At 41.1% G+C, this 10000-nt stretch overlaps 1 long non-coding RNA gene and 1 pseudogene across 1 annotated transcript in view; both read left to right on the top strand.

The window, feature by feature from the left end:
• The window catches only part of LOC138059924 (ATP-binding cassette subfamily C member 4-like), a 10319-nt pseudogene extending 5832 nt beyond the window's left edge, over positions 1 to 4487 (top strand).
• A 5390-nt stretch (positions 4488 to 9877) lies between these two features.
• LOC138058874 (uncharacterized) overlaps positions 9878 to 10000 on the top strand; it is a 2221-nt gene continuing 2098 nt past the window's right edge. The window contains exon 1 of the long non-coding RNA XR_011134108.1: positions 9878 to 10000. This exon is cut by the window's right edge and continues 213 nt beyond it. This is a non-coding gene — a long non-coding RNA (uncharacterized lncRNA).

Here is a 10000-nt window from a genome sequence, read left to right as displayed (position 1 = left end):
CCACCGGTGCGTGGTAAAACCACACTTAGCATTTTCAATATCTGTTTATTCCATGATTTAAGATCAATTGTTATGGACATTTTAAACGGTATGTGCTTTTGACTAAATCTCATAAACCTTTTAAAACTCGTGTGATAAATCGTTCGACTCATTTCTGCGATGCTCAGCAACTAGTGATTCCGAATTGATTTTACACTAAAAAATTGGGGTATTACTTCACATCTTCAGTTTAACAACGCGCGGGAAATTAATCTGACTTAAACGACCGGAAGTGTCCGATCGCTCAAATAAACGATGCCACCACATCATAAAGAACTCACTAACCTCACTTGCTCGGGACCGGTTTGGGGAATATTGGCCCTCGGTCGTTTTTGTACGGAACTCGATGCGCCGGGGCCCTACTGCCACCACCATATTCCCCAGTACACGGCCCTCGCGCTCGTTTAGTTTCAGGATAATGGTGCTTAATCCAACTATCTCCTAGTGCCCACTTATGGATTTCACTCTGTCTAACGCCAGACGATTTAAAAGATTTAAATGAATGTCAAAGGTTTAAATGAATTTCAAAAGGTTTAAATGAATTTCAAAAGGTTTAAATGAATTTCAAAGGTTTAAATGACTTTCAAAGGTTTAAATAAATTTTAAAAGGCTTAAATGAATTTAAGAGGTTTAAATGAATTTTAAAAAGATTAAATGAATTTCAAAGGTTTAAATGAATTTTAAAGGTTTAAATGAATTTCAAAGGTTTAAATGAATTTCAAAAGGTTTAAATGAATTTCAAAGGTTTAAATGACTTTTACAGGTAAAGAAAGTTCAAGTCAAATTAGTTTGAAGAGAAAGGTTAAACGAAATTTGCCTCAAGGTTTAAATTTACAGTTAAATCGGTTTAAATTAAACCTGTTTCATGGAGGATTAAATATTGCTACATATGGGCAGCCATACAGTGGTCACTTAATATAGATTATAGCCCCAGGGATTTTACTGGTCAATGGCGACCCCCTCGGGCCTTAAAAGGTTAAATGATGCGCCTCTAAGATATTTTTTCCCTCATGCATGTAAAGAGCCCTGCAAGCAGAAAAAAAAAAAGACTCATTCGCTCGATTTTGGGGATCCGATGACAAAACAAAACAAAGCACTGCTCTGAGACTGGTCTTTGACTGATAATATCTTTACTAATTGCGCTATCTCTTCTTTACTTTTTTCTCAAAGGATTCCTGATACTTCCTGATTGGTGGCTTCTTAAATTGTCGTCTCGATCACATGACCCACAGTTTCAAACCAAGAATTTATATATTTTTGGTGGCATAGGCGCTGCAGCCTTTTTCTTATCATTCTTCAGGGCAGCCGTGACATTAAATGCTTTGGTGACGTCTTCGAAGAATCTTCATCACTCCATGCTGACAGCCGTATTGAGAGCTCCTGTTCTTTTCTTCGACACCAACCCAGTTGGACGAATATTAAACAGATTTTCAAGAGATATTGGCATCATGGACGAGTTATTACCTTATGCCTTTCTGGACGCTCTCTTAAATAGTCTGTATGCCTCCGGGGCACTTGTTCTTCCGTCTGTTTTAAATCCCTGGGTTACCATCCCGGCCATTACCTCCGTGGTGGTTTTTCTTTTAATGGCGCGTTACTACCTCAGGTCTGCACGGGATCTGAGGCGAATGGAAGCAGTAAACAGGAGTCCAGTACTGTCTCATTTTGGCGAGACTTTGGAAGGATTGGTACATATTCGGGCCTTCAAGAAAGAGAAAAGATTTCTCGAAGCATTGTACAGGTATGTGTTTAAAGTTTTAAATTTCAGTTTTTCCAACTTCATGGGATTTGCTCAAGATAAGAATTATTTTGAAGAAAGTTATGTTTGTACAATACGAATACGATACGATACGATACGATACGATACATACTTAATTGATGGCTCCCCATAGGGGCCTTTCAGGGCACGGCAATGAAACACAATCAACGAAACAATTACTAGAGAACACAACAACGACAAAAGCTACTGTAAAGAATGCCAACTAGCCAGACGCAAAACAGTTGGCTATTTACAAGCGCCACCAACAACTTGAACCAGGGACTACCAGGAACAAGTTCAACCAGTGGTCAGATCGAGTCTTAAACCCGCGAACTCCGGATCTCAAGGCAAGCGTCCTAACCACTGCCAGGCCGCACTGTCTCCTCAGCTTTTCCGTTGTACGAAGAAAACCATGTACAGATCTTTCGGTCTATAGTTGTAAATCGGATGGCTGGATGTTGTATCACTTCACAAGCGATGCATCTCTTTAGGCCTCCTCCATGTTGTTTTCTGTTGAAATTTGAGCGTGAGGCCAAAACTGGAAATAAACTAAAGGTTAATAGAAGAAGTACAACCTCTATCAATGCATTGTCAAGGTCGTAGACATATTTGAGGTGAGATGTGTCTCGTCGACTCTTATTAGGAGTGACGTTATCAACTCCATCTTTAATGCAGTTAAATCAACTTCAAAGCCCTACTTTATGATTGGCATCCCAAACGAACATTAACTGACGAGTGCCACGCATAGAAAAGCGCAACGAAGATCTCTTCTTCACCCCTTTCCTTTCCGGAAACGAAACGTGTGACAACAAAGCAAATCTTACCGTTAACAAGGGTCTGTTGGCTTGATCCTAGGGAATTTGGGTCTGTCTCGGACAGGACTCAAACTGATGTTGTCCTCATTCTATTTGTAAATGGTCCTTCTTAAGGACGGTGCCTACTATTGTTATTGCGCATACGTTCTGCTCATCTCCAGATACTCGGATTTCCTATCGCCGATGCTTACTAATACAGGGATATTTTTGCGCGGTTTAAAACTATCCGGAGAAAGTAGATCTTAGTAAGTACTCTTGGTATTCAAAAAGAAAATTGGGGGTAACCATGCATTTTTGAGAGATATTTTAACTTCAGTTTGAGAGAGAACGCCATACATTGCTTTGTATTTTAAAGCTTTTTGCAAATATTATTAATGAGTTATCTTTGAAAAATGTGTGGTTACTCCCAATTTTCTTTTTGGATTTCAATAACATTTCTTCAGATCTACATTTCCTGAATGATCATAAACCGGGGCAAAAATATCTTTGAATTGGTAGGCACCGTCCCTAATACTGAAAAGGAATGAAGTTGCCTTGTAAGACTTGGTTTTTGTTGCTTAACGACGATTTATTTTAACTAAAGGATATTAAAACAGCTGTTCTGCTCTTTTTTGTCAGATACCAAGACCCACACAACAAGGTGTGGTTTGCCATCATATCAACAACAAGATGGCTTACAACTCAAGTTGACATGATTTGCATTCTCTTTGCTATATGTGTGGTTTTCCTTGCTATTTTGACCAATAAGGACTCAGGTAATTTGTTTAAAAAGCTGATCTCTTTAAAATTTTCAAAATTCCTCCCAAAAAATTGTTTAACTACGCTCCACAACTTCAAGTTTTAGTTCAAATATAATTCCAAGTTCTAATAATCGCATCCTGAACTATGAAAATCAGCCAGTTTTTATGTTAACCTATTTTCCGATTTCATTTAATTAAGGAACCTCTGCCTTATCGATCGTGTACGTTTTGCACCTCGGTATCGACACATGGCAGTATACCATAAGAAAATGTTCAGAAGCTGAGAACTACATGACATCAGTTGAACGAATCATCACTTACACCCACTTAGATCAAGAACCTGGATCCAACACTAATCACCAACCTCCTGATACCTGGCCACAACACGGTCAAGTAATTATCAATAATTTAGGACTTGTCTACTACGAAGGTGGCCCAAAGATACTTAAAGATTTGACTTTTACCATTGACCGCCATGAGAAGATTGGAATCGTTGGTCGCACAGGAGCAGGCAAATCGTCATTGGTTGCAGCTCTCTTTCGCATGCCTCAACCGACAGGTGACGTCATCATTGATGGTGTCAATATATCTGATATTAACATTCAAAGATCTCGTCAAGCCATGGCAGTCATTACCCAGAATCCTGTGCTATTTACTGCTTCACTTCGTATGAACTTGGATCCCTTTGAAGAGTACGAAGACACGGAGCTCTAGGGTGTCCTAGAAGAAGCGGGTTTGAAGTGTATGGTAGAAACGTTGCCACGACAACTCAGCGAAGAGGTTAAGGAAAGTGGAGCAAACTTCAGCGTCGGAGAAAAGCAACTGTTTTGTCTAGCTCGCGCTTTACTGAAGAGGAACAAAATCATCGTCATGGATGAAGCAACGGCGAACGTTGATCACAAAACGGATCAATTGATTCAAGAAACAATCCGTACGAAATTTAAAGATTGTACAGTCATCACAATTGCGCATCGATTGAATACTGTCATTGATTATGATCGAATCTTAGTTCTGGAAAACGGACGAGCAGTGGAATTTGACAAGCCTGCAAAGTTACTGGAGAACAGAGCTGGTGTATTTTCAAGGCTCTATCACAGTCACGGCATCGCTGGCTCTGAAGATGATGAGCAATGATAATTAAAAATTTTGAATGATGCTTATGCTTTACCTTTCATGACTTAACAAAATATCGCGTTTCTGATTGGTCAATGAAGAACGCATAAATCATTTTGTTGTTGAGTGCAAAAGAGGTCATAAAGTGCAATACGGAAGTTGCTATGGAAACGAAGGGAAGGAGTGATTTTGTTGAGTATATAGTAAGTAAAAATTCGTATGAACTTGCTCGTGAATTTCTTAATTTATGGTCACTCGAGAGGTTTTGAAAGTTCTCAAAATTGCACACGGAGGACTTTCAAAACATCATGGTTGAGTCTGGGAATCGAACCCAGTGCTCTCGCCACTGCGCCATCCCTGCACGCATTGCATTTATGTGGGTAGTGCAGTAAGCTGGTAATGCGTGGTAATTATTTTTAAAAAATTAATTTTCTTTTACCTTTTGTCGTATTATCCGATTTTGTTGTTGTTTTTGCGTTCGGATTACGAAGAGTTTGATGTTTACACCTAAGTAAGCCCTATGGGATAGGGTTGGTACCTGGATAGGAGATCATTGGGAAATCTTCGTGACAAAGATATCTCACCGGTGTTTAATTGATTTATTTTTGTATTTGGTTGTTTAAGGCTTTTTTGTGGTGTGCTTTTGACGTTTTTGACAAATAGCGATGGAGTCCCCAAACAGTGCCGTTACCAAGTGGGTGTTGACTCACAAAGCCTGTGAGGCCTGATTACCACCTTAATAATGATGAAATGGTATATGAAATGAATCATATGCAAATCAGAAATCAAGTGAAGCTATGATCTTCGCAGTTATGAACGCAATTTTTACAATTGCGTAGAGAAGCCTGAAAAATGACCTCGTGACCTCGCGATTCCGGTGCGACGCTCTAACCAACTGAGCTATGAAGCCACTGACGTTGGGAGCTGGTCATTTGTGGGTTCTAAGGGTCCCGTGAAGAATGAATCAATGATGAAATGGTATATGAAATGAATCATATATGAACTGCGGATATCATATATCCGCAGTTCATATATGATTCATTTCATATACCACCCACGTGGAATCATCTAAGACGCTATTGATAAAGGTAATATGATTGACACCATGACATGAATACGCTCTCTTCGCATATTCAAATAATAATAATAATAATAATAATAATAATAATAATAATAATAATAATAATAATAATAATAATAATAATAATAATAATAATTATTATAATAATAATAATAATAATAAGAAGAAGAAGAAGAAGAAGAAGAAGAAGAATCGATGAAATGATATATGAACTGCGGATATGAAATCAAGTGAAGCTATGATCCTCGCAGTTATGAAAGCAATTTTGCAATTGCGTAAAGAAGCCTAAAAAATTCAGGATTTTAACGGGGTTTGAACCCGTGACCTCACTTCAAACCCCGTTGAAGGCCTGAATTTTTCAGTCTTCTTTACGCAATTGCAAAAATTGCGTTCATAACTGCGAGGATCATAGCTTCACTTATTAATAATTATGCCAGAAATTATGCTAGCACAATCTATATGAGATTCGACCGTAGCCTGGGTTGCCTGTGATATCACCTGACGCGCGAGGCTTGGGTAGTAGCCGTAGGAAAAGGTCAGATCGAGACAAAGATGGGTATATACTTCGTGCCTGTATGCCATATAGTCGCCTAGCACATAGTCGTCCATATCGCCAAGACTACTGATCAACTGTACATACCACTGTCCCTATCTATGATCAACTATCCCTACCACTTATCACCTGTCCCTATCCCTGATCAACTGTTCCTTGCACTGATCACCTGTCCTAAGCACTGTTCAATTGTCCCTAGCACTGATCAACTGTCCCTAGCACTGATCACCTGTCCTTAGCACTGATCAATTGTCCCTAACACGGATCAACTGTCCCCAGATATGATCTACTGTCCCTAGCTATGATCAACTGTCCCTAGCCATGATCAACTGTCCCTAGCCATAATCAACTGTCCCTAGCACTGATCACCTGTCCTTAGCACTGATCAACTGTCCCTAGCTATGATCGACTGTCCCAAGCTATGATCAACTGTCCTTAGCACTGATCAATTGTCCCTAACACGGATCAATTGTCCCTAGCTATGATCTACTGTCCCTAACTATGATCAACTGTCCCTAGATATTATCATCTCCCCCTAGCCATGATCAACTGTCCCTACCTATGATCTTCTTTCCCTAACTATGATCAACTGTCCCTAGCTATGATCATCTCTCCCTTGCCATGATCAACTGTCCCTAGTTATGATCGACTGTCCCCAGCTATGATCAACTGTCCCTATCTATGATCATCTCTCCCTAACCATGATCAAATGTCCCCAACACTTATCAACAGTCCGTAACACTGATCAACTGTCCCTAGTTATGATCTACTGTCCCTAACTATGATCAACTGTCCTTAGCTATGATCATCTCTCCCTAGCCATATCAACTGTCCCTAACACTGATCAACTGTCCTGAGCTATGATCAACTGTCCCTAGCTATGATCTACTATCCCTGACTATGATTAACTGTCCCTAACTATGATCATCTCCCCCTAACCATGATTAAATGTCCCCAGCACTTATCAACTGCCCGTAACACTGATCAACTGTCCCTAATTATGATCAAATGTCCCTAGCTATGATCATCTCTCCCTAGCCATGTCAACTGTCCCTAGCACTAATCCATTGTCTCTACTTATGACCAACTGTCCCTTAGCCACTGATCAACTGTCCCTACCACTGATCAACTATCCGTTACACTGATCAATTGTCCCTAGCTATGATCGACTGTCCCCAGCTATGATAAACTGTCCCTAGCTATGATCATCTTTGTTTTAATTGTTGTATTTTCTGATTTCTGTTGCAAAATACATTCACTAAACTCGTCTAAGTCGTGTTCGTTTTGTTGTTTTCTGCCTCCTTTTGTGACTCCATTGCCGACATTACCCGAAAGTAATACCTCCAATATTGTAAATTGCGATTGTTTTGAGACCAACAGGAGAGTTTTAACTATAAGTGCAAATTTCCCTAACTGTATTTCAAAAGAAACAAAAACGTCACTCTCACCAATAGGAAAACTCAGTAAGAACAGTTGATCAGTGCTAGGAACAGGTGATGAGTGCTAGGGTCAGTTGATCACTGCTAGGAACGGTTGATCAGTGCTTGGGACAGTTGATAAGTGCTAGGAACAGTGGTAGGGACAGTTCATCAGTGGTAGGGACAGTTGGTCATAGCTAGGGACAGATGATCATGGCTAGGGAGAGATAATCATGGCTAGGGACAGTTGATCATTGCTAGGGACAGTCGATCATAGCTGCGACAGTTGGTCAGAGTTACGGACAGTTGATCATGGCTAGGAAGAGATGATAAGTGCTGGGGACATTTGATCATGGTTAGGGAGAGATGATCATAGCTAGGGACAGTTGATCATAGCTTGGGACAGTAGATCATAACTAGGGACAGTTGATCAGTGTTACGGACAGTTGATTATGGCTAGGGACAGTTGATCATGGCTAGGGGAAGATGATCATAGCTAGGGACAGTTGATCATAGTTAGGGACAGAAGATCATAGCTAGGGACAGTTGATCAGTATTAACGACAGTTGATAAGTGCTAGGGACAGTTGGTCATGGCTAGGGAGAGATGATCATAGCTAGGGACAGTCGACCATAGCTAGGGACAGTTGATCAGTGTTATGGACAGTAGATCATGGCTAGGGACAGTTCATTATGGCTAGGATCATAGCTAGGGACAGGTGATCATAGCTGGGGACAGTAGATCATAACTAGGGACAGTTGATCAGTGTTACGGACAGTTGATCATGGCTAGGGGGAGATGATCATAGCTAGGGACAGTTAATCAAAGTTAGGGACAGACGATCATAGCTAGGGACAGGTGATCAGTATTAAGGACAGTTGATAAGTGCTAGGGACAGTTGATCATGGCTAGGGAGAGATGGTAATAGCTAAGGACAGTTGATCATAGTTAGGGACAGTTGATCAGTGTTACGGACAGTTGATCATGGCTAGGGACAGTTGATCATGGCTAGGGGGAGATGATCATAGCTAGGGACAGTTAATCAAAGTTAGGGACAGACGATCATAGCTAGGGACAGGTGATCAGTATTAAGGACAGTTGATAAGTGCTAGGGACAGTTGATCATGGCTAGGGAGAGATGATAATAGCTAGGGACAGTTGATCATAGCTGGGGACAGTCGATCATAGCTAGGGACAGTCGATCAGTGTTACGGACAGTCGATCATGGCTAGGGACGGTTTATTATGGCTAGGGAGAGATGATCATAGCAAGGTACAGTTGATCATAGCTGGGGACAGTCGATCATTACTAGGGACAGTTGATCAGTGTTACGGACGGTTGATAAGTGCTAGGGACAGTTGATCAGTGGCTAAGGGACATTTGGACATAAGTAGGGACAGTTGATTAGTGCTAGCGACAGTCGCTCGTTGCTAAAGAAAAGTGGTCAGTGCTAGGGACAGTTGAACAGTGCTGGGGACAGTTTATCTGCGCTAGGGACAGTTGATCCGTGCTAAGGCCAATTGATCAGTGCTATAGGGACAGTTGATCAGTGCTAAGGACAGGTGATCCGTGCTAGGGCCAATTGCTTAGTGCTAGGGACAATTGAACAGTGCTAGTGACAGTTGATCAGTGCGAAGGAGAGTTGATAAGTGCTAGGAACAGATGATCAGTGGTAGGGACAGATGATGAGTGGTAGAGACAGCTGGTCACAGCTAAGGAGAGATAATTATAGCCAGGGACAGTTGATCATAGCTTGGGACAGTCGATCATAGCTAGAGACAGTTGATCAGTGTTCTGGACAATTGATTATGGATAGGGACAGTTGATCATGGCTAGGGGGATATGATCATAGCTAGAGATAGTTGATCATAGTTAGGGACAGTAGATCCGTGTTAGGGACAATTGATCAGTGCTAAGGACAGGTGATCAGTGCTAGGGACAATTGATCAGTGCCAGGGACAGTTGATCAGTGCTAGGGACAGTTGATTATGGCTAGGGACAGTTGATCATGGCTGGGGGGATATGATCATAGCTAGGGATAGTTGATCATAGTTAGGGACAGTAGATCATATCTGGGGACAGTTGATCCGTGTTAGGGACAATTGATCAGTGCTAAGGACAGGTGATCAGTGCTAGGGACAATTGATCAGTGCAAGGGACAGTTGATCAGTGCTAGGGACAATTGAACGGTGCTTAGGACAGGTGATCAGTGCTAGGAACAGTTGATCAGGGATAGGGACAGGTGATAAGTTGTAGGGACAGTTGATCATAGATAGGGACAGTGGTATGTACAGTTGATCAGTAGTAATACGTACTTGGCGATATGGACGACTATATGCTAGGCGACTATATGGCATACTGGCACGAAGTAGATACCCAAAGATGAAAGATGTGCGTGTGCGTGCAGGGTTTTCCACTAGAGCATCCGAATTTTAGGATTTGAATAATCAGTAAATGTAGAGTATACGCCTACTGAAGCATT

Source organism: Montipora capricornis, chromosome 8 (genome assembly GCF_036669925.1).
Source record: "Montipora capricornis isolate CH-2021 chromosome 8, ASM3666992v2, whole genome shotgun sequence".
Classification (NCBI taxonomy): domain Eukaryota; kingdom Metazoa; phylum Cnidaria; class Anthozoa; order Scleractinia; family Acroporidae; genus Montipora; species Montipora capricornis.
The sequence above is the reverse complement of the archived record's forward strand: the minus strand, read 5'-3'. Positions and strand labels throughout refer to the sequence as shown.